Raw genomic sequence first — 24,863 nt, forward strand, 5'->3', positions numbered from 1 at the left:
GCCCGGCTGCGCGGCAGCATGTGGGATCCTCCTGGACTGGGGCATGAACCTGTGTCCCCTGCATCAGCAGGCAGACTCTCAACCACTGCACCACCAGGGAAGCCCCCTCTAACTACTTTGTTGAGAGTTTTTTTCATAAATTGATGTTTAATTTTGTCAAAGGCTTTTTCTGCATGTATTAAAATGATCATATGATTTTATTATTCAATTTGTTAATGTGATGTATCATTTTGTTTGATTTGTGGATATTGAACCATCCTTGCATCCCTGGAATAAATCCCACTTGATCATGGTATATAATCCTTTTAATGTATTGTTGAATTTGGTTAGCTAATATTTTGTTAAGGATTTTATTTTCATCTATGTTTATAAGGGATATTGGCTTATAATTTTCATTTTTTGTGGTATCTGTCTGGTTTTTTCATTGGGGTGATTCTGGACTCATACAATGAGTTTGGAAGTACTCCTCCCTCTGTTTTTTTCTTTTTTTTTAAATAGTTTGAGAAGGATAGGTATTAACACTTCTCTAAATGTTTGGTAGAATTCAACTGCGAAGCCATCTGGCCCTGGACTTTTGTTTTCTGGGAGATTTTTTTTCTTTTTTAATTAATGATTCTATTTTATTCCTGGGAATCAGTTTCTTCATATTGTCTATTTTTTCCTGGTTTGCTCTTGGAAGATAACACATTTTTAGGAATTTGCCCATTTCTTTTAGTTTGTCCATTTTATTGGTGTATTGTTTTTCATAATAAGCTCTTATGATCCTTTGTATTTCAGTTGTGTCTGTTGTAACTTCTCCTTTTTCATTTTTGATTTTATTTACTTGGCCCCTCTCGTTTTTTGTGTGATGAATCTGGCTAAAGTTTTATTAATTTTCTTTAACTTTCCAAAGAACCAGCAATTAGTGTTACTGATTGATTTTTTTTTCCTAATTTGTCTCTAATTTATTTCTGCTCTGATTTTTATATTTATTTTCTTCTACTAACTTTGGGTTTTGTTTGCTCTTCTTTTTCTAGTTCCATTATGTTAAGGTTAGCTTGTCTATTTGAGATTTTCTTATTTCCTGAAGTAGCCTTGTATTGCTATAAACTTCCCTCTAGAACTGCTTATGCTGCATCTGGCAGATTTTGTCTCACTGTGTTTTTATTTTCATTTGTCTTCAGGGGTTTTTCCATTTCCTTTTTGATTTCTTCAGTGACCCATTGTTTTTTGAGTAACATATTGTTTAGCCTCCACATGTTTATATTATTTGCAGTATTTTTTCTTATAGTTGATTTCTTGTCTCATGGCATTGTGGTAATAAAAGATGTTTGATATGATTTCAATCTTTTTAAATTTACTGATAATTGTTTGTGGTCTAGCATGTAATCTAGCTTGGAGACTTTCCATATGTACCTGTAAAGAATATGTATTAAACTGCTTTTGGATAGACTGAGAGGGAGAGAGAGGGAGAGAGAGAGAGAAAAGAGACCATCTGTTCTAATGTGTCATTTAAGGCCAGTATTTCCTTATTGATTTTCTGTCTGGATTATCTGTCCATTGATGTAAATGTGGTGTTAAAGTCCCCTAATATTACTGTGTTACTGTCAGTTTCCTTCTTTTTTTCTTGCAGTATGCGGGCCTCTCACTGTTGTGACCTCTCCCATTGTGGAACACAGGCTCTGGACACACAGGCCCAGTGGCCATGGCTCACGGGCCCAGCTGCTCTGCGGCATGTGGGATCTTCCCAGACTGGGACATGAACCCATGTCCCCTGCATCGGCAGACGGACTCTCAACCACTGCACCACCAGGGAAGCCCTCCTTCTTAATATTTTCATTATGTACTTAGTTTCTCCTATGTTGGTTGCATATATATTTAACATTTTACATTTTCTTGTGAAATTGATCCCTTTATCATTGTGTAATGTTCTTCTTTGTCTCTTTTTACTGTCTTTGTTTTAAAGTCCATTTTGTCTGATACATGTATTGCTACCCCAGCTTTCTTTTGTATCCATTTGCATGGATTACCATTTTCCATCCCATAACTTTCAGTATATGGGTATCTTTAGATTTGAAGTGAGTCTCTTGTAGGCAGATTATATATGGGTCTTATTTATTTATCCATTCAGCAACTCTATGTCTTCTAATTTTAACATTTATTTTATTTACGTTTAAGGTAATTATTGATAGGTACGCACTTTTTGCCATTTAGTTCATTGTTTTGGGGTTGTTTTTGTAGTTCTTTTTTGTTTGTCTCTTCTTTTGCTCTCTTACCTTGTGATTTGATGTCTACCTTTAGTTGTTACTGGATTCTTTTCTCAGTCTTGTTTGTGTATGTATTATATATTTTTAGCTTGTGGTTACCATGAGGTTTATATAATGTAATCTATGTATATGTGATTATTTTAAGTTGTTGATCTCTTAAGTTTAAACTTATTCTACCAATCTCACATTATGTGAACACATAAAACATTATGTCAAAAACATTAAATGAGGTAGGTGGGGGTGGGGTGGGGGTAAAAAATAGTTAGCTGAGTTGGATTTTTAGAATATTTATTAAAGACAGTTTTTTCATAAATCATGGAAATAAATACATAGATAATTTCTTGAGAACATAGTTACCTTTTTCTGTCATTCAGGATAATCAGAAATTGATAATAGTTAGATCCATGAATAATATTTGAACATTACATAATGTTTGAAAGTTTGAAAGTGCATACTTAAAATAACTCAGGATTTTAGTGTTATTTCACATGTATTTAGATAAAACTAACATCATGTTTAAATATTCTTTGCCTACAATAAAAACTAACTGAAGTTTTTTTCACGTCTTATGTCATCAAAAACAGCATGTTAGTCTCAAAAAGAAATGGGATGTTACTACATCTGTATGTTTGGCTTAATGGATATAATTTTGCATTTACTGAAATGAGAGGGTGTTAATGGAAAATACGAAATCATTACTTGCCATAGCTAAGTTTTTCTTTCCAAAGCAAGGCAAACTCCACCTTAAAAACTTGCTTAAGAACTCTTTATGTAGCAATACTATCTGGCTCCTGATCTTCTAATTATAACCTCAAATTCTCATGTGTCAGCTTTCTATTTGTTGAATATATTGGTAACTTTTGTTATCTGTTCAAATGTTACTGGTGTTTTTGCAGTCTATATTTTGAAAAAGCCACTTTGCTCTGTCTCTCTTATAAGTTGGTAAGTATCTTGAAGGTAATTCCTTCTGCCCAAAGATAAAGGTATTGTTATTGAGGAAGCTGATTAGAGGCACCAGATGGTCATAGGATGCAGGAGTGAGGATCGGGGGCCAGAAAACAAGCATAATATTCAACAGTCTTTACAGAGACTTTAAACCCTTGATTTATGTTTTCTGTGTGAATTTAGATAACTGTCTCTTCCCTCATTTTCTAGGAGGTAATGCTTATCTCAAAAGTAGCAGGTACATGGTGTGGGGGTGAAAAGAATTTAATCCTGAGACAGAAGACCTGAAATTAAGTCAAACTCTTTACTCAATTGTGAGACTCCAAGCACTCACTGCTGAGCTCCAGAGTACCAGTTTCTGGGCTGCTAATCCACAGCCAAAGGGACAGGATTATCTTCTGTGAAGTAGATGAACGTCCCAGAGAAAAAGCATAAACATTCTACAGTGAAAATCTGACGGCAGCAGTTTCATCCTAAACTAGCTCACCAGTAGCAAGCCCTGTCCATGATGAGAGCTTTTTACTACCTCACTCTTAAATATGAGTGAACAAAGATTTCTGGATGCATTAGGGAAGCTTCTAACACAAGATATAGAAACTAAAACAAATAACAATAAAAAGGGGATGTTGAGGGATATTGATAGAAATATATAATCTGACTAATAAATGTGTCAGAAAGTGCAAACAAAACTTTATGATGAGGAGGAAATTACTTTTTAAATATTTCTTTTCTTTTTTTTTTTTTAAACAAAAGGATGTAAGTCTTGGGAGGAGAGTATATGGTGGTGGCAATGGAGTCTCATGTTGTTAACTCTTAGGACATTAAAGAAAAATGACATTTAAAAATAGTCCAGAGAGACAAAAATGAGTACAAAAATTCAAGTATCTAAAGGACATCTGAGTTTGCAATAGCAACACTAGAAGGCAGAAGAAAAGAGGGGGGAAAAAATGCCTTCAAACTTATAAGTTAAAATAGTTTGTAAACTAGAATTCAAATCCAGTAATCCAGCATTCCAGTATGAAGGTAGCATAGATACATTTTAAACATGCAAAATTTGAAAAATAAATGTAACTCTAATTACCTCCTTCTCAGAGGGCTATAAGAGTATGCAGTTCAAAAAAATCAGGTAAATAAATGAAGAAAAAGTAAAATCAGATATGTAGGAAAGAAGATATTCAATACCTGAAAGAGACAAAGGGAATTCCAAGGATGACAACTCTGAACCATATCTAGAGATCAATCTAGGAGAGTTCCAGAATTCCAGGAAATCCTGGGAAAGAAAGTAAAGGAAACTAATAGGTTATTTGACAAGTTTGATCTTGTGGAATCTTATAATACCAGACATTTTTCAGAGCTTATAAATTATGAGATTGTGAAGCCAAAAAGTCTAAGAAAAGTAAGTAAAATTTTTAAGAGTCAATTATTAACCACAGGAATATGCAAAATATACACAAGAAAAGAGAAAGTCCCCATATAATGACATTTAGAACAGCAGTTAGTAATATTTTAAAAGAGAAATCAAAACACTGAATATGTATTTATTCAAATTACAATATAGCTATTTTGGGAATATGGGCTGAGTGTAGTTGTGGTTGAAGAGTGCTGAGATAATATCTAAAATGCTGAATCAAGAGATAGCAAATGCTAAGATTAATCAGAAACACCTTGGAAATACCAAGAAAAACACACTGGATATGGTTAAAAGACTGGTTTTCTCTGGACTGAAAAATGGGTATGCATAGTAGAGTGCTGGCCAAGAATTGTTGGGTTAATATTGTTATTATTTTTAAAAGCTTTTATTATCATTTGTCTTTTCTACACTATATATATATATATATATATATATATATATATATATATATATTATATGTATTTATATATATGTAGTAATTAAGTTAAAATAATAGTTTACATTAATACATCAAAATATTGACCAAACATTAAAAATAATATTGATAAGTTTGTTAATAACAAAAACAGGTTATAGTCACAGCTCACTAAAATGTTATAGTTTTCTCCTTTTTCTTTCTATTTTTAAAATACTAGTGAAATCAGAGAAAAAGAAGAGATGTAGTGATAACAGCCCTGGAAATTATGGGTTCATGAAAGATTCATGAATCTTTGAAATGAATTTCTACTAATTTAAATATGGGAGGGGCTAAACTTTTAAAATTTCTAATGACCCACAGATAGAAAGGAAATAATTTAACAGGTAGAGCCATGTTCAACAGTAATTCCAGTGTTAGAGTCAGTGTCTGTGAGGCTGAGCCATGCTTTTCTTTATGCATCTCAGTATTTTTCTGCTAGATGAATATCCAGCATTACATACTGGATGTAATGTCAAGGGCAAGTAGACGTAGGAAATACACTGGGAAGAGTACATACATGATAAGAATTATTAGAGATTATGCTGTTCAATACATGCTTCAAGGCAAAAGAAAAGCTCTGAATATTCCCAAAGTACTTAGAAGTATATTTACCTTCTCAAAGACAAAAAGAAAATGATAGTGAATTTTCTACCTCAGTCTATCAGAATCACAGAAACTTTTCACCTGGAATTTTTACTAACATGTAGAGCATCTTCTTGTATTCCAGCTCAATATCTGAAAGGACAATGCTGGAAATAGCTGTAAGTAAAGCAAGGATTTTGGGGAAGAAGGAGGAGATAAATAAAAATACCAATAGAGGCCCAAATGCAGACTAATTTTGCCAAGAACACTGATGAGAAAAAGCAACAATCAATGACAAGCATATAAGAGCCTGAACATATCAAAGGATTCTGTAATATATAAGAAGGACCACTCTTAAGATGCATAGAAATGAATTCCTAGGCAAAAGATAACTACACTAGAAATATACTGTAGATATGTTTATGTTCTCATTTATTCATATTTAAAACCTTTACGGGGTACCTATCCTATGCTAGGCATGGTTCTTGGATATGGGAATATAGTAGTGAACAAAACAAAATCTGTGACTTCATGGAAAATGCTTCCAAGTAGATGGACAATAACCAAGATACATAAGAAAAATACAGTCGTCTCTCTGTATCCACAGGGGATTTGTTTCAGCCACTACCCCCACCCCTCATGGATACCAGACTCCCCAGATTCTCAAATGCTTGATATAAAATGGTATAGTATTTAACCTTCACACATCTTCCCATATACTTTAAATCATCTCTAGATTACTTAGACCACAAAATACAATGTAATTGCCAAATAAATAGTTGCCAGTGCACAGCAAATTCAAGTTTTGCTTTTTGGAATTTTCTGGAATTTTTTTTTTGAATATTTTCAATTGGTGTTTGGTTGAATCTGGGAATGTGGAACTGGGGGATATGGATATTATCCATCTGTATGTTAGTATGTGTATAGTATGTTAGTTGGTGATAAATGCTAAGGAGATTATAGAAAGGGTAGAAGAATATCAAATATCAAAGAGGGATAGTTTTGGAATTTTAAATAAGGTTTCCATAAAAGACTTCACTGGGTGAGTGACTTTTAAGTAAATACCATTCTTGCAGATGTTTTGGAGTCAAACTTTCCAGGTAGATAAAACACTAAGTGTGAAGTCCCATCAAAGGAAGTGTTTCCTGGCCTGTCTGAGGAACAACACAGAGACCAGGTACAGGATACAATGAAGAGAGGGGTGGATCAGAGAGCTGTCTCGGAGGCAGATCACACAGGGCCTTGTGAGGCATGCTAAGTCTTTATTTTCAATGTCATGAAGATCTCTGGGGGAGCTTGAGCTCCGACTAATATTTTAATAGGATTATTCTACCATTTGTGTAGACCATGACTTCACTGAGCTAAGAGAAGAAGCAAAGGCCCCAGTTTTGATACTATTGCAATATTCCAGATGGCAGTACCTTGGGCCAAAGTCATAGCAGTGGGTGATATACACGGTAGGCTTCTGGTTATATTTTTAAAATTTAGCTGAAAAAAAGTTTGTTGATGGATTGAGTATGAGGTAATGGAAAATACAGAGAATTTAAGGGTGTGGCCTGAGCAGTTGGAAGAATGGAGTTGCCATTAACTGAGATGTAAATGATTATGGCAGGAGCTGGTTTGAGGGCTTCTCAGTAGCTAAGATTTACACATTTTAAGTTCAAGGTGCCTAACTGATAGAGTCAAGTGGAGATTCATGTTGATAGGTAATTAAATACAAAAATCTGGAGAGCAGGGGAGGGGCCTAGAGCTAAATATAAAGTAAATAAAAATACTAGAACTTATGAGTTCTGTGAAACAAAATAAAATATATATATATAGATAATTTTCTGGCTAACATGCACACTAAAATAATGAGTTATAAGACAAGTAATAATTGAAAAATGCAGACAACTCAATTATTTTTAAACAGACAAGATTTTTGAATGCACACTTTACAAAAAAATAGATACAGGTTTCCCCTACCATCCAAAAGTAAGCATTACTATGAAATTTTTTATAAGCTGAAATGGTGTCAAGCAAAGAAGCAATTACCTTAGTACACATCATGCTAACAGACCCACAGCATAAATCTAGATAAAGCATAGATGCTCACAGACACAGTTCAAAGCTATGGAGGCTCAATGCTGAGTGTAGTTCCAAAGAAAGAGCTTGGCAGTGCCAATCATGCTGATTCAGGTGTGTGCTGTCCTGTAACTGCTCTCTGCAAAACAAATGTCAAATGGTACTTTTGCTTTTCACCATATTTTTGTAAGAGCAAAAACCCTCTTTGGCTATATTTCCTTAAAGGAAAGACTAATGTAGGTCTTTCCTAAAAGCAAAGTGGTGTAAAAAAAACTTTTGATAAGTGGAGGATACCTGTAATCAAAATACCAAACATAAAAATGTACTCAACATTGTTAGTTATCAAAGAAACTAAAATTACAGTATTATAGCAATCACCATCCACCAAAGTAACTGAAATTAAAGACTGACAACACCAAGCATGGTGAGAATGTGGGACAGCTGAAACTATCATACACTGATAATGTGAGTGAAAAATGATACAGCGACTCATAACCATTCTAGAAAACTGCTTGGCATTATGCCATAGATCCAATATTTAATAACCAAGCAGGGGGACACCTTCAAGATGGCGGAGGAGTAAGACGTGGAGATCACCTTCCTCTGCACAAATACATCAGAAATACATCTACATGGGGAAAAACTCCTACAGAACACCTACTGAACGCTGACAGAAGACCTCAGACTTCCCAAAAGGCAAGAAACTCCCCACGTGCCTGGGTAAGGCAAAAGAAAAAAGAAAAAACAGAGACAAAAGAATAGGGACAGGACCTACACCTCAGGGAGGGAGCTGTGAAGAAGTAAAAGTTTCCACACACTAGAAAGCCCCTTCACTGGTAGAGATGGGGGGCGGGGGTGGGGGAAAACTTTGGAGCCATGAAGGAGAGCACAGCAACAGGGGTGCAGAGGGCAAAGCATAGAGATTCCTGCATGGAGTATTGCTGTCGACCAGCACTCACCAGCCTGAGAGGTTTGTCTGCTCACCCACTGGGACGGGTGGGGGATGGGAGCTGAGGCTGGGGCTTCGGAGGTTGGATCCCAGGGAGAGGACTGGGGTTGGCTGTGTGAACACAGCCTGAAAGGGACTAGTGCACCACAGCTAGCTCAGAGAGAGACCAGGAAAAAGTCTGGAATAGCCTAAGAGGCAAGAGACCATTGTTTCTGGTTGCATGAGGGGAGGGGATTCAGAGTGCCACCTGGGGCTCCAGAGACTGGCGTGAGCCGCAACTATCAGCGTGGACACTGGAGACTGGCATGAAACACTAAGGCGGTGGCTGCAGTCACCAAGAAGCCTGTGTGCAAGCACAGGTCACTATCCACACCACCCCTCCAGGGAGCCTGTGTAGCCCACCACTGCCAGGGCCCTGTGATCCAGGGACAACCTCCCTGGGAGAACACATGGCATGCCTCACGCTATTGCCAACTCACGCTGGCCTGTGGTCACAGAGGCTCTCCCTGCTCTCCCTGCATTCCATACCCCTCCCTCCCCCGCAGCCTGAGTGAGCCACAGCCCCCTAATCAGCTACTCCTTTAACCCTGTCCTGTCTGGGCAGGAATAGATGCCCTCAGGTGACCTACATGCAGAGGTAGGGCCAATCCAAAACTGAACCCGAGGAGCTGTGCGAACAAAGAAGAGGAAGGGAAATTTCTCCCAGCAGCCTCAGGAGCAGCAGGTTAAATCTACACAATCAACTTGATGTACCATGCATCTGTGGAACACCTGAATAGACAATGAATCATCCCAAAATTGAGGCAGTGGACTTTGGGAGTAACTGTAGACTTGGGGTTTGTTGTATGAAACTGAATGGTTTCTGGTTTTATGTTTATCTTAGTTTAGTATTTTGAGTTTATTACCATTGGTAGATTTGTTTATTGATTTGGCTGCTCTCTTCCTTTTTTTGTATTTTTTTTACATATATATATATATTTTTTTTCCTTTTTCTCTTTTTCTCAGAGTGCATGTATATGCTTCCTTGTGTGATTTTGTCTGTATACCTTTCTTTTACCATTTGTCCTAGGGTTCTGTCTGTTCATTTTTTGTTTTTTTCCTTAGTATAGATTTTAGCGCTTGTTATCATTGGTGGATTTGTTTTTTGGTTTAGTTGCTCTCTTCTTTCTTTCCTTCTTTTTTATATTACTTTTAAATTTTTTTTTATTTTTAATTTTTTTTATTTTAATAATTTATTTCTTTTTATTCTTTTTCTTTCTTTCCCCCTTTTTTATCTGAGCAGTGTGGCTGACAGGGTCTTGGTGCTTCGGCAGGGTGTCAGGCCTGTGCTTCTGACGTGGGACAGCCGAGTTCAGGATATAGGTCCACCAGAGACCTCCCAGCTCCACGTAATATCAAATAGCAAAAACTCTCATGGAGATCTCCATCTCAATGCTAAGACCCAGCTCCACTCAACGACCAGCAAGTTACAGTGCTGGACAACCTATGCCAAGCAACTAGCAAAACAGGAACAAAACCCCACTCATTAGCAGACAGGCTGCCAAAAATCATAATAAGGTCACAGACACCCCAAAACGCACCACTGGACATGGTCCTGCCCACCAGAAAGACAAGATCCAGCCTCATCCACCAGAACACAGGCACCAGTACCCTCCAACAGAAAGGCTAAACAACCCACTGAAACAACATTAACCACTGGGGGCAGACATCAAAAACAACAGGAACTATGAACCTGTAGCCTGTGAAAAGGAGACCACAAATGCAGTTATCTAAGCAAAATGAGAAGACAGAGAAACACAGCAGATGAAGGAGCAAAGTAAAAACCTACTGGACCAAAAAAATGAAGAGGAAATAGGCAGTCTACATGAAAAAGAATTCAGACTAATGATAGAAAAGATGATCCAAAATCTTGGAAATAAAATGCAGAAAATACAAGAAACATTTAACAAGGACCTAGAAAAACTAAAGGGCAGCCAAACAATGATGAACAACACAATAAATAAAATTAAAATTTCTCTAGAAAGAATCAATAGCAGAATAACAGAGACAGAAAAACGGATAAGTGACCTGGAAGATAAAATAGTGGAAATAACTACTGCAGAGCAGAATAGAGAAAAAAGAATGAAAAGAATTGAGGACAATCTAAGAACCCTCTGGGACAACATAAAAAGCACCAACATTTGAATTATAGGGGTTCCACAACAGGCAGAGTAAAAGAAAGGGACTGAGAAAATATTTGAAGAGATTATAGTTGAAAACTTCCCTAATATGGGAAAGGAAAGAGTCAATCAAGTCTAGAAAGTGCAGAGAATCCAAGGGGAAACACAGCAAGAAACATATTAATCAAACTATCAAAAATTAAATACAAAGAAAAAATATTGAAAGCAGCAAGGGAAAAACAACAAATAACATACAAGGGAATCCCCATAATGTTAACAGCTGATCTTTCAGCAGAAATTTTGCAAGCCAGAAGGGAATGACAAGACATATTTAAAGTGATGAAAGGGAAAAAGCTACAACAAAGATTACTTTACAGAGCAAGGACCTCATTCAGATTTGACTCAGAAATGAAAACCTTTACAAAAAAGCAAAAGCTAAGAGAATTCAGCACCACCAAACCAGCTTTACAACAAATGCTAAAGGAACTTCTCTAGGCCGAAAACACAAGAGACGGAAAAGACCTACAAAAACAAACCAAAAACTATTGAGAAAATGGTAATAAGAACATACATATTGATAATTACCTTAAATGTAAATGGATTAAATGCTCCAACCAAAAGACACAGAATGGCTGAATGGATACAAAAGAAACACCTGTAGGTATGCTGTCTACAAGAGACCCACTTCAGACCTAGAGGCACATACAGACAGAAAGTGAGGGGATGGAAAATATATTACATATTACATATGGAAGTCAAATGGAAAATATATTACATATTACAAATGGAAGTCAAAGGAAAGCTGGAGTAGCAATTCTCATATCACACAAAAGAGACTTTAAAATAAAGACTATTACAAGAGACAAAGAAGGACACTACATAATGATCAAGGGATCAATCCAAGAATATATAACAGTTATAAATATTTGTGCACTCAACATAGGAGCACCTCAATACATAAGGAAAATGCTAACAGCCATAAAAGGTGAAATTGACAGTAACATAATCATAGTAGGACACTTTCACATCCACTGTCACCAATGGACAGATCATCCAAAATGAAAATATAAAAGGAAACACATGTTTTAAATGATACATTAAACAAGATAAACTTAGTTGATATTTATAGGACATTCCATCCAAAAACAACAGAATATACTTTCTTCTCAAGGGCTCATGGAACATTCTCCAGGATAGATCATATCTTGGGTGACAAATCAAGTCTTGGTAAATTTAAGAAAATTGAAATTGTATCAAGTATCTTTTCCAACCACAACTCTATGAGACTAGATATCAATTACAGAAAAAAAAAATCTGTAAAAAATACAAACACATGGAGGCTAAACAATACACTACTAAATAACAAAGAAATGACTTAACAAATCAAAGAGGAAATCAAAAGATACCTAGAAACAAATGACAATGAAAGCACGATGACCCAAAACCTATGAGATACAGCAAAACAGTTCTAAAAGGGAAGTGTATAGCAATACAATCTTACCTCAAGAAACAAGAAAAATTTCAAATAAACAACCTAACCTTACACCTAAAGCAATTAGAGAAAGAAGAAGAACAACAACAAAAAACCCCAGAGTTACAGGAGGAAAGAAATCATAAAGATCAGACCAGAAATAAATGAAAAAGAAATGAAGGAAACAATAGAAAAGATCAATAAAAGTAAATTCTCATTCTTTGAGAAGATAAAAAAAAATTGATAAACCATTAGCCAGACTCATCAAGAAAAAAAGGGAGAAGACTCAAATCAACAGAATTAGAAATGTAAAAGGAGAAGTAAGAGCCACCACTGCAGAAACACAAAGGATCATGAGAGATTACTATAAGCAAATACATGCCAATAAAATGGACAATCTGGAAGAAATTGACAAATTCTTATAAGAGCACAACCATCTGAGCCTGAACCAGGAAGAAATAGAAAATATAAATAGACCAATCACAAGCACTGAAATTGAAACTGTGATAAAAATATTCCAACAAACACAAGCCCAGGACCAGAGGTATTCACAGGTGAATTCTGTCAAACATTTATAGAAGAGCTAACAGCTATCCTTCTAAAAGTCTTGCAAAATATAGCAGAGGGAGGAACACCCCCAAACTAATTTTACAAGTCCACCATCACCCTGATACCAAAACCAGACAAAGATGTCATAAACAAAGAAAGCTACAGGCCAATAAAACTGATTAACATAGATGCAAAAATCCTTAATAAAATAGTAGCAAACAGAATTCAACACAACATTAAAAGGATCATACACCATGATCAAGTGGGGTTTACCCCAAGAATGCAGGATTCTTCAATATATGAAAATCAAACAATGTTGTACACCATATTAACAAATTGAAGAGGAAAAAACATATGTTCATCTAAATATATGAAGAGAAAGCTTTTTACAAAATTCAACATTCATTTATGAAAAAAAAACCTTCCAGAAAGTAGGCATAGAGTGTACTTGCCTCACATAACAAAGGCCATATATGACAAAACCACAGCCAACATAATTCTCAATGGTGAAAAACTGAAACCGTCTCCGCTAAGATCAGGAACAAGAAAAGGCTGTCCAATCTCACCACTCTTATTTAATATACTTTTGGAAGTTTTAGCCACAGCAATCAGAGAACAAAAAGAAATAAAAAGAATTAAAATTGGAAAGGAAGAAGTAAAGCTGTCACTGTTTGCAGATAACATGATACTATACACAGAGAATCCTAAAGTTGCTACCAGAAAATGACTAGAGCTAATCAATGAATTTGGTAAGGTAGCAGGATACAAAATTAATGCACAGAAACCTCTTGCATTCTTATAAACTAATGGTGAAAAATCTGAAAGAGAAATTAAGGAAACACTCCCATTTACCACTGCAACAAAAACAATACAATACCTAGTTATAAACTTACATAAGGAGACATAATGCAGAAAACTATAAGACACTGATGAAAGAAATTAAAGATGTTACAGAACGATGGAGAGATATACCATGTTCTTGGATTGGAAGAATCAACATGGTGAAAATGACTACACTACCCCAAGCAATTGACAGATTCAATGCAATTACTGTGAAACTATGAATGGCATTTTTCACAGAACTAGAACAAAAAATTTCACAATTTGTATGGAAACACAAAAGACCCCGAATAGCCAAAGCTATCTTGAGAAAGAAAAACGGAAGTGGATGAATCAGGTTCCCAGACTTCAGACTATACTACAAAGCTACAGTAATCAAGACAGTATGGTCCTGGCACAAAAACAGAAATATACCTCAATGGAATAAGATAGAAAGCCCAGAGATAAACCCATACACGTATAGTCACCTTACTTTCGATAAAGGGGGCAAGAAAATACAATGGAGAAAAGACAGCCTTTTCAATAAGTGGTGATGGGAAATCTGGATAGCTACATGCAAAAGAATGAAATTAGAACACTCCCTAACACCACACTTAAAAATAAACTCAAAATGGATTAAATACCCAATGTAAGGCCAGAACAAATCAAACTCTTTGAGGAAAACATAGGCAGAACACTCTATGACATAAAGCACAGCAAGATCTTTTTCTATTTTTTTTGTGGTACGCAGGCCTCTCACTGTTGTGGCCTCTCCCATTGCAGAGCACAGGCTCAGTGGCCATGGCTCACAGGCCCAGCTGCTCCGCGGCATGTGGGATCTTCTCGGACTGGGGCAAGAACCCATGTCCCCTGTATCAGCAGGCAGACTCTCAACAACTGCACCACCAGGGAAGCCCACCGCAAGGTCCTTTTTGACCCACTTCCTAGAGAAATGGAAATAAAAACAAAAATAAAGAAATGGACATAATGAAAGTCAAAAGCCTTTGCACAGAAAAGGGAACCATAAACAAGATGAATAGAAAACCCTCAGAATTGGAGAAAATATTTGCAAATGAAGCAACTGATGAAGGATTAATCTCCAAAATATACAGACAACTCATGCAGCTCAATATCAAAAAAGCAAAGAACCCAATCCAAGAATGGGCAGAAGACCTAAATAGACATTTTTTCGAAAGCAGATATACAGATTGCCAACAATCACAGGAAAGGATGCTCAACATCACTAATCATTAGAGAAATGCAAATCAAAACTACAATGAGATATCACCTCACATCAGTCAAAATGGCCATCATCAAAAAGTCTACAAGCAATAAATGCTGGAGAGGGTGTGGAGAAAAGGAAACCTATTGCACTGTTGGTTGGAATGTAAATTAATACATCCACTATGGACAACAGTATGGAGGTTCCTTAAAAAACTAAAAATAGAACTACCATCTGACCCAACCACCCCACTACTGGGCATATACCCTGAGAAAACTAGAATTCAAAAAATCATGTACCACAGAGTTAATTGCACCTCCATTTACAATAGCCAGGACATGGAAACAGCCTAAGTGTCCATCAACAGATGAATGGATAAAGAAGATGTGGCACATATATACAATGGAATATTACTCAGCCATAAAAAGAAACCAAATTGAGTTATTTGTAGTGAGGTGGATGGACATAGAGACTGTCATGCAGAGTGAAGTAAGTGAGAAAGAGAAAAATAAATACCATATGCTAACACATATATATGGAATCTAAATAAAAAATGAAAATGGTTCTGAAAGACCTAGGGGCAGGAGAGGAATAAAGGCGCAGATGTAGAGAATGGACTTGAGGATATGGGGAGGGGGGACGTGTAAGCTGGGACGAAGTGAGAGAGTGACATGGACTTATATATACTACCAAATGTAAAATAGATAGCTAGTGGGTAGCAGCCGCATAGCACAGGGAGATCAGCTCGGCGCTTTGCAACCACCTAGAGGGGTGGGAGAGAGAAGCAAAAGGGAGGAGATATGGGGATATATGTATATTTATAGCTGACTCACTTTGTTATACAGCAGAAACTAACACACCATTGTAAAGCAAGTATACTCCAATAAAGATGTTAAAAATAAATAAATAACCAAGCAATTTCACTCGAGTGTATATACAACTGAATTAATTACATACGTCAGAATAATTACAGCAACATTGTTTGTAATAGACTGGCAGAATCCAATTTTTCATTTAAATTAAAATAGTTAAATAACTTACGGGATGTTCATACAATGGAATATCATATAGCATGTGAAATCATATGTCATATGTTTTTTGTCCCTGGATTATTACTCAGAATTATATTTGTGAGAGGTATCAGTGTTATTTATTGTATGTACAGTAGCTCGAATAGTTGCACAAACATAACTCTGAGTAAAATAATCCAGATACACACACAAAAATATAACATACTAGTCCATGTATATAAAGTCCCAAAACAGAGAAAATTGGTATATGTCATTAGAAATCAGCATTTATTTTTGGGAAAAAGAAGAGGTAGCAATTCAGGATAGTTACGATAAAGGGCTGTTGAGGCTTCTGGGGTGCTGATAATGTTCTTTGTTTTGGCCAGTGTCATTGTCACATGAGTATGTCTATGTTGTGATTCAATGTGTTCATTGAACTTTACCCTTATGTATGTACTTTTTTCTCTATGTATAGTAAACTTCTACACAAATGTTCATGTAAAATTATATCAGGGAACTCAAAAAGAAACCAAACCTGATATAAAAAAATGGGATTGAGTTAGATACTCTGAAAAATAATCCCACCTAAAGAGAGACTCTGAGAACTTTAGAACAGATAAGAAGACATGCAGCACAGTCAGTCAAATAGGTGAAAAAAAGTGGTTTGTTTAAAAGAAAAAAGACATATGCTGCACAGAAAGCTTAGCTTATCTTTATAGGATTGAAAAGGGAGAAAATAGAGACTGGAGGAGAAAAAAAAAAGCAAAGAGATAATAGCTGAGAGTTTTCTAGAATTGATGAAAAGACAGTTTCAGATTCAGGCAGCAGAATAAATTTCTAGCATGATAAAAAAGAATTTCTTACCCCTGGATATCATAGTCGAAGTGCAGAACACCAGAAACAGAAGATCTTAAAAGCTTCCAGAGAGGAGAGACATTACCCACAGAGCAGCAACATCAGATTGTCAGGAACAAATAAAAAGCCAGAAGAGTGTTGAATATTATTTTCAAAGGAGGGGAGACAATAATAGTTGCCTAGAGAGAATTTGATACCAAATGAAAACTAACTTTCAAGAATGAGTTTAAAGAAAACTGTAAACACAGTGGAGGAGACAGGCTGACAGCACATGGTCAATCTTTGCTCCTGTACTGGTATGACTATTAGATATTATACATCTGCTGAAATGAAGAATCATAAATGACTCAGTGATGTATTCTAACTTAAATTTATCAAGTCTTTACAATCTATTAATGTATACAAAATAAAGGGGGACAAGAAATAAACCAAATAATACCCCAGGGGGTAATCAGAAAAAAACAGGACTAACAGTGTCTTCATAAGTCAGTAACATGAAAATATAACTGTTTTAAATTAAAAGACACAAAGTACACAACAACTGGATGCATTGAGTGATTCTGGGCTTGATATGATTTGGGCAAATCAGCTTTAAAGGGCATACTTTAGACAATTTAAAATATTTGAAAGTGAAATAATTATTAGCTGATATCAAGGAATTATTATTACTTTTGTTAATTTTAAAAATATCATTTGGCTATGTAGAAATACTTAATTTTAAAAGGTGTATCCAGAAGTTAAAAATAACATTTTTTCAAGTTTGAAATAAAGCCTTTATTTTCAAACAAATAATAAGAAACTTTAAGATCAGGAAATTTTCAAAGAAATAACTAAATGATGTACTTTAGTATAATAGGAGAATTCCATCTCACTTGTCTTGATTTGGGTGAGAAAGGATTTTCTGTAAGCAGATCTGGCTGTGTACCCCACTCTTTGGTCTTCCTCATGGAGGTTGAGTGATTAATCTGGAGGTTAGATGACAGGCAGTGATTTGCATTTCTTGACTGAATGAGGCTAGGTATATGGTGGGAGGAGTACAAACCCTTGGGAATTTGATCTATGTTCCTTTTTACAACCAAGCCAATGTAATCGAATTTCCAGCAATAGCACCTGTTTTGCAGACCTAAACATTAGATGGGCTGGTCACAGGTCTGTATCTAGGGTAGGAAATTAGCAAGCCCATTTTTGTCTCTTGCACTAAGCTATGTTACTCAACTAAGCTTATCAAGTAATAAAGTTGATAATTTGCTTTTCCATATATAGACACTTTAATTGTATTTCTAAGTTATTTTGTTTCTCAGTTGGAGAAGAGTGGTATTTTGTCCCCAATTCCACAAAACCATAAACACCAGATTTACTTAGCAGAAAAACTTGAGAAATAAAGAAAATTTGAGGAACCAAATAACTTGCAGTGATGCTCACTTTGTACACAGCTGAATTGAGTTGCTGTTTTTACATAGGCGAGTGCCCATTTCCAGATATCTGGAATATCAAGTTCATGCTTTAAGCAAATGTGTGATCCTAAGAAAAATCTGGTGCCTAGAGAAAGTACAGTATACCTCAAAGTTTGACACGTGCGTTTTCTGTGTCCTGAAGGAAAGCATGAGAAATGTATGGAATTCGAGGTCTAAGGCAACACGCACCAAGATAAGATGTATTAAAGGGGACCAAATCAAGACAATGACAGGTTGCATGCAAGTCTGGATTAGATGGAAGTCTGATGGGAGACTTCTCCTTGGTAAGACTATCTCATTAAGCATCATGAGGTATGCATCATGTGATTGACCTATGGAAGATTTTAGTAGAACTGATACTTCTGGATACTGTATTTCAAAATATATTTCAAACTCTTCCAGGCAAAATGTAGAGGAGTATGTTAGAAAACAAATATCTGGTTCAGTAGGCAAGGAAGATATAAAGAAGGTACTTAAATATAGCAAAAATCACTAGCCCTCATGTGGAAAAAATAAGAAGGAGCAATTTAATAATTGTATTAACTTCTTAGAAATGTAACTGAGTCCTCTGAAATGACTTTCAGGACAGCAAAAGTAAATGAACCACCTGAGGCATCACTCATTTTAGCAGAAAAAGATGCATTCAGCACACTGGGTATGCAGGGTATAATGGAGCACATTTATAAAGGGATCAGTGCTCACCAGGCACCTTGGGGTCCAACCTTTGAAAGCATCACAGCAGCTTTGCACAGAGTGACTACTGGGCTGAAACAAAAAAGGGAATGAGAAAGAAATCTCTGGAGGAAAATTTCACAGGTATAAGAAATACTATAACAAGGTCAGTAGAAATAGTTTCTGTCAAAGGAGTCAAAATATCTGCTTACAAGAGAAAATGAAATTTGTGTCACTAGTCAGCAGCCCACTCCTATACAACCTGAAGGTATCAAAAATATGGAGCCCAAAGAGGAAGGAGCAATGAAGAGGCTTTGAAAACTAGAAGGAAGATAAAAGATTATCATTTTAGATGAGGGCTGACCTCACTGTGAGATTCTTAAAGGGGCAATGAAGATTTTTTACCCCTCATTTCTTTTCTTTTTTTTTTTTTTTTTTTTTTGCGGTACGCGGGCCTCTCACTGCTGTGGCCTCCCCCGTTGCGGAGCACAGACTCCGGACGCACAGGCCCAGCGGCCATGGCCCACGGGCCCAGCCACTCCGCGGCATGCGGGATCCTCCCGGACCGGGGCACGAACCCGCATCCCCTGCATCGGCAGGCAGACTCTCAACCACCGCGCCACCAGGGAAGCCCTACCCCTCATTTCTTAAATACCATTATCTGTGAGAGGGGAGGATGTGAATGTCTTTGCTCCCGACATTTGGTAAATGAATATTGTGAGTTTTGCTGAGTGATTTCTCCAGGGTTTTTTTAGCTTTATAAATTGTAGGGTCTATACAACCAAAGTTAACTGTCATTTTAATTATCTACAACTTCAATATGCGCTTAAAGTCTTTCCAAAACCTTGGTATTTAATTCCTTGTACTCCTCTTCATTGTTCTATTTTAGCCTATCTCTGTCAGAGTCATTACGTAGACCACATAATCACTCAGTAACTACAATTCCTCTTTGTTCCTGATTCTATCAATTCCCTCTTCTGACTGCCAATTTCTCCCTACTTCACCCAGCCTAATTTCAGTATTAGATTCTCATAATTACTCCTTTGCCTACACCCTCAACTCTCTTGCCATTCTTTTGTTTAATTCTACTCCTTGGCAAAATCATAAGCCTGGTAAATTCTAAATCTATCCTTAATATAAATGTAATGGAAAGTGGATGATATTTATAATCATACCAGAGCAACCAGTAAACCTGTCTATCCTTAGAAAATCAAGCCATATGGTCACTGTATTAACAATAAAAAATTGTTTAAATAATGATACACACAAAATCTAGAATGTTGGTACAAAAAGAACAAATAAGATAAATATAGATAAATTTAGGAGATACCTTTTCATCAAAATAACCAACATGACAGTTAAAATGCAAATTATAGAAAGGATGAATATGACTGCAATATTTTGAACCAATAATTTTTTCTGTCTAGAGCATATTAAGAACTCCTCCAGATTAATTAGAAAAAGATAGACATTTCAAATAAAAATGGGCAATAAACTTGAAGGTAGTTCACAAAAGAAATAAATACTGATAAAACAAAAAACATAGATTTTTGGTTAACCTCATTAGAAAAAAACAGGAAGCCTACAGTAAAATACCTCTCCTACCCACAAGAAGAGCTGAAAAAAAAAAAAAATAGAAATCAGACAATATCAGTTGCTGGTAAAGATGTGGAGCATGAAAACTCTCATACACTTATGGAGAGCATATAAATTGGTTTAACTACTTTAGAAAACAGTATTTTTCTATTGCTATTATGTAATAAATTGTGATATCTTCAAATTAGCAAGTGTCACACATCCTATGATGTAACAATTCTGTTCTAAATATGTGCCAATCAGGAATGAACACACATATATAGCAAGACATGAACTAAAATGTTATAGCTACATTATTTATAATAACTCCAGACCAGCCTAAATAACCACTAACAGTATAATGAACAGTATGCTATTTTTTAAATCTATTAAATACAATTTAGTGCAATAACATGGATTAACCTCATAAGTATAATACTGAACAGAAAAAAATCCAAAAGAGGAGAATACATAGTCCATAATTCCATTGGCTAATGGAAGAAATATATGATAGTGTTACATAATAAAAGCATAAAGAAAAGCAAGGAAGTAATTAGCAAAAACTTCTGGACTGTAGAAAGGCAAGAAGGCAGAGCTGTAGAAAGGAAGAGCAGGTGATTACAAAGTGCTTTCTAGCAGGTTTATGATGTTTGTAATATTCTGTGCTTTGATGAGGAGAGTGGTTACACCATGGTTCTCTTTGCAAGTTTTGATAATTCATTAAGTTATACACTTATAATTCATGCACTCTTATGTATCTATGTTACATGGCAAAATAAAAGAAGTTTTTAACAGTTCATATTACTTTATAGAGGTATGTCCTACATACTAATCAATTTTCATTATAAAATCTAAATGAAATTCTTTAAGGAAAGTACAAAATCGTAAGGTTACTTTAATCAACAAAAAGGAAGTCAAATTGTTACAATGTGGAGCATACCATCTTTTAAGGTTTTTTTAATAGCAATGTGATTTTTCTCTCACATCAAAGAAGAAGGTTTGCTATAGTCTCACTTGTTTATTTTTACTGTTCCTTCCTGTGATTTTGGTGTCATATACAAAAAATCATTGTGAAGACTGATGTTGATGAGCTTTTCCCTGTGTTTCCTTCTAGGAGTTTTATGGTTTCAGGTCTTATACATTTAAGTGTTTAATCCATTTCAAGTTAATTTTTCTGTATGATACAAGGGCCTAAAAAAATAGTGGGAATATATAGAAGTAGAGGGAAGAAACATACCTAAACCTACTCTATAATGTTCAATGCTTTCCCATTCTTACTCTCTCAATTCTGAAAATAGTGGTGGGGAGGAGGCAGGGGGAGGACCTAAGACATTCAACTAAAAATATTTATTAAATTTCATCAAAATTTGCTTTTTATAAAACAGGCCACTCCTGGTCGTCGTCTTTGACAAGCCATAACAACATCTGATTGGGAATTATTGGGTGGTGAGAAGTATTACCCTGCAAATGATTAGGAAAAAAATGAGATAAATTCTCCATTTTCAATAAGAGATGATGAGAAAGCAAACAGGAAGGCAGCTAACACAGAGATAACTGGCATTTATAGTTTCTCAAGAATTTTGTTTATTAAGTTGTAAGAATTCACAGATAATATGATTGTTTATTTGTGCTGTTATGAATATTGCTTTTGTTTCAGTCATGAATTATAATATTATAGTTCTGGTAATTAGTCATGACATTTTGGATTGGAATGACTCTCAGGATCACTAGTAAATATGACTTTAAGTAAAGATATTTTCAAATTAAATAAAAAGTAAAAGATTGGACCAGAATGTTCATTTTTATCAAAAAGTAATAGACATTAAATGTCAGTATATGAGTAGTCAAAATGAAAATAGCATAGGCTGTAAATGCTTCTGGAAAGTTTTCTGTTATGCTTTTTTTAATTGGAAACACTGATATTCACAATACGTGATTACATTAAAAACTCCTTGCATGTTATACACTGTCCCAAGTTGCAACTGGAAAAGTACATACACAAGAGAATACAGCTTATGTAACAGAAATAAAATCAGGGATAGAGATAGAAGATGTATTCCATTATATTATGAGAACTCTTGAGTAAGGTGGGTTTCACTTGAACCTGGTGAATCTTGACTGTCCTTTTCAGCCTGGGATTAATAAGGAGGGAGTGTATATATTTGCTACTGTGACTTAGAGATATAGTTTTCTTGTAGTTGTTTTTTTATTTTCACTTAAGCCAGAATATGATACCGAAGATATGAAGTAAGAAGTTCTCTATGTGCAGAAGAGTTATTAATTTTTTTAACTGTAACCCCAAGCATTGCTGCAACCCCTTCTTTCTGGGAAGGCTCTCTAATTGGGAAGGGGACTTCTAGATGTCATGTCCACTCACGTCAACTGAACATTCCCCATAGTCTGTCAATGTCAGTGACAATTAGTGCCAGTCTTCACGCTCGTGAGAGGTGTGGGAAGCTGGTAGGAATCAGATAATAGTTTGTGCAATATGAAATACCAGACTTTAGTCAGGCAACTGGCCTGAAGATTTTCACATAGTTTTTCTGTTCTACCATCTGACAGTATGTACAGGTTGTTTTATATAAAAGGATGAAGTCAAATTAACATTACAAAAATAAGCAGTTTATAACCAAAAGCTGAGGTGTCACTTAAAGTCAAATATAAACAAACAATAAAGCAACAATTAAACGGAGATCCTTAGCTAAAACAGCTCAATATTTATTCACTCATGTCCTAAATACACATATGCATGCACATGTACACAAAATAGAGTTTGACAAAATTAACATACACAGACAATGAGAATTTTACCTTACCTATTCTGAGTTTCTCCCTTTCCTACCTTAATTTTATAATACTTATTTCTAGGAAGGAAAGAAGGAAAATAACTGATGATCCTAGTTTTTAGGGGCAAATCTACATGATCAAAAGAGGAAAAAATGCAGAATTTTTTTAATGAAAAATAAATTCAATTATGAGTTAATTGAGTTAAAATGGTTCCAACTCTGAAACAAATCTCAAGACTATTCAACTTCATAGCTAGATGAAAATTTGGAATTGAAGAGAAGTCCTTTTAAATGTATCAAAAATATTGTTTTGTTAATGGCTGCTTTAGTTAAACTTCAGTTAGAAAATAAGAAAAAACAAACTGAGGTAGTTAAATAATGATTATGAGAAGTGATTTGGGGGGAAAAATAGAAGAACCCTCACCGTGTTTTCTATCATAACTGTGAGATCCTGGGAAGATTAATTATCTTATTTATTCTTCAGTTAAAATTCTAATTCATAAGATGAAGATAATATTATTGGGTCATAACAGATAATGTGGTATAGATTAAAGTACTGCATGTAAACCATTTAGCAGGGTGTTTAACAAATAAAAGCTAGCTTTAACCAATAGCATCAACACACCTTCATCATCACTTTCACCAATATTCATTTTTTAATTTATTTAACATTGTCATCATCATCATCATCATTATCATCATCAATATAATCACCATATTGTCAAGTGAAGGTATGCATACCTGTTGATCTTCATGTAAAATATCCAGTTAAGGTTAGATTGCTTTATTTTCTTTGGTTTATGAAAACTTTACCTGTTCAGAGCTAGAATTGTCTCTTTTTTTAATATAAAGAAACCTCATTTAAATACACTAAATTTCCATTTATTTTAGTATCATTTAGTACATCCATTCATGAATTCATTCATCATATATTTATTGAGAACCAACTAAATGCCAATATTTGAACAAGATTCTGGGAATGCAGACATAGCCATGAGATAATTCATGACTTCAGGGAATATGTTGTCTAAGATAATTTCAGTTGCAAGTAACAAAATACCAACTAGAGGTGACTCAAACTAAAACACCATTGATTACTTTACAAGACCAAGATAATCAATCTATAATACCTGCATTTGTATATTTGTGCCCTGCTTTCTTGCCCATTACAATCAATAAACTGCCTATCATCCTTTAGAATGCCTATCCCTCCATCAAGATACTGATACATCCTCTCTGGTCTAACTCAACATTATTCCTAAAATTAGCTCCTCTGCTGAATCTTTAATTATTCCCTCTTGTGATACTGTGATTTACAAGAAAAATACATATTTGGTCATCCAGTTGACCAAAATGTATATTTTGTATATATTTGGTTGTTTTTCAGGGTTCCTGACTCACAGCGCCCAAAACTCTTGGAATTTCCTAAGTGTTGACGGTGACAAAAGTATCTCTTGTTATGATAATAAGGCGACTTTTGAACCCCACCTAAGGATAGGGCTGGTTGCCAGGAGAACCAACCATATGATTAGAGGGTTGGAACTTTCAGTGTTACCCCCCACCCTACCTCAAGGGAGAGGAAAGGGCCTGGATTTTGAATCAATTGCCAGTGGGCATCAATTTAATCAATCATAACT

This window comes from Phocoena phocoena, chromosome 17, assembly GCF_963924675.1.
Source record: "Phocoena phocoena chromosome 17, mPhoPho1.1, whole genome shotgun sequence".
NCBI classification, from domain to species: Eukaryota; Metazoa; Chordata; class Mammalia; order Artiodactyla; family Phocoenidae; genus Phocoena; species Phocoena phocoena.